The sequence below is a fragment of the Metopolophium dirhodum genome, chromosome 6 (assembly GCF_019925205.1).
Source record: "Metopolophium dirhodum isolate CAU chromosome 6, ASM1992520v1, whole genome shotgun sequence".
Lineage (NCBI taxonomy): Eukaryota > Metazoa > Arthropoda > Insecta > Hemiptera > Aphididae > Metopolophium > Metopolophium dirhodum.
The window spans coordinates 5,321,008-5,321,917 of NC_083565.1; the positions used below are offsets into that span (position 1 = coordinate 5,321,008).

Genomic DNA, 910 nt, shown 5'->3' on the forward strand with positions numbered 1-910 from the left:
TATAGCACATAGGTAGGTACAATGTGAATAAAGTACAATAATAATTGGCCAATGAATAATAATATTCTTGATTTTTGCATAGGTACCTCCTATTTTATTATTTACTGAAATAATAGGCACCTACTCATTTATAGGTAGGTAAACCGTACACAATGTATAGCCGTATCTACATTATACCCACACTTAAAGTCTTAAAATTACAATTAGGTACAAATTGCTTGCATTTTTTATTATACTTTATATATATCTAAGTAGATATCTTAAAATTTTTCTTGAAATGTATCTAATATCTATTAAAATATTAATACAACTCGACTTGATTGATGAATAAATTACAATATAATAAATTACATTGTGAATAAGTTTTTAAAAAAATTATTATTAATTTACATATTTTAAAGTGAAACAAATTACAATTGTAAGCACAAGATTGAGAAGATTTTTATTGTTTTTTTTTCGACGCAAATTACATAATATCTTCATCGTCTGGCGTGTGAGGCTTTGAGCGTGGGTCTACTCTACTCGCTCAACCCTGATTAGGTAATAAAATTAGGATAATAAAATCAGAAGTAGACTTATTTGATAATGTTTTTAACAGTTACTTCAACTGTTTCCGTGGTGTAGCGGTTATCACATCTGCCTAACACGCAGAAGGTCCCCAGTTCGATCCTGGGCGGAAACATTAATTTTTTGCGTTTTTTTCCGAGTTTTTTTACAAAGAAAATAGTTGATCCTGTGCACTTTGTTACCCATTAAAAAAGCCAACTCTAATAATAATATAATAATTATAAATAATATGTTTTATTTTATAATATTAAACTATACTAAGTAATATCGTTAAAACAAAATTCAATTTATTTTGGATCATAATGTATTTTTATTTGTTTTATCGAGAAAAGTAAGACAATTC

At 26.9% G+C, this 910-nt stretch overlaps 1 non-coding gene across 1 annotated transcript; it reads left to right on the top strand.

Moving 5' to 3' along the window:
• The first annotated feature begins 609 nt into the window (after positions 1-609).
• On the top strand, positions 610-682 carry Trnav-aac (transfer RNA valine (anticodon AAC)). Its single transcript has one exon. It is a non-coding gene; the product is annotated as a tRNA-Val (tRNA).
• Positions 683-910: the final 228 nt, after the last annotated feature.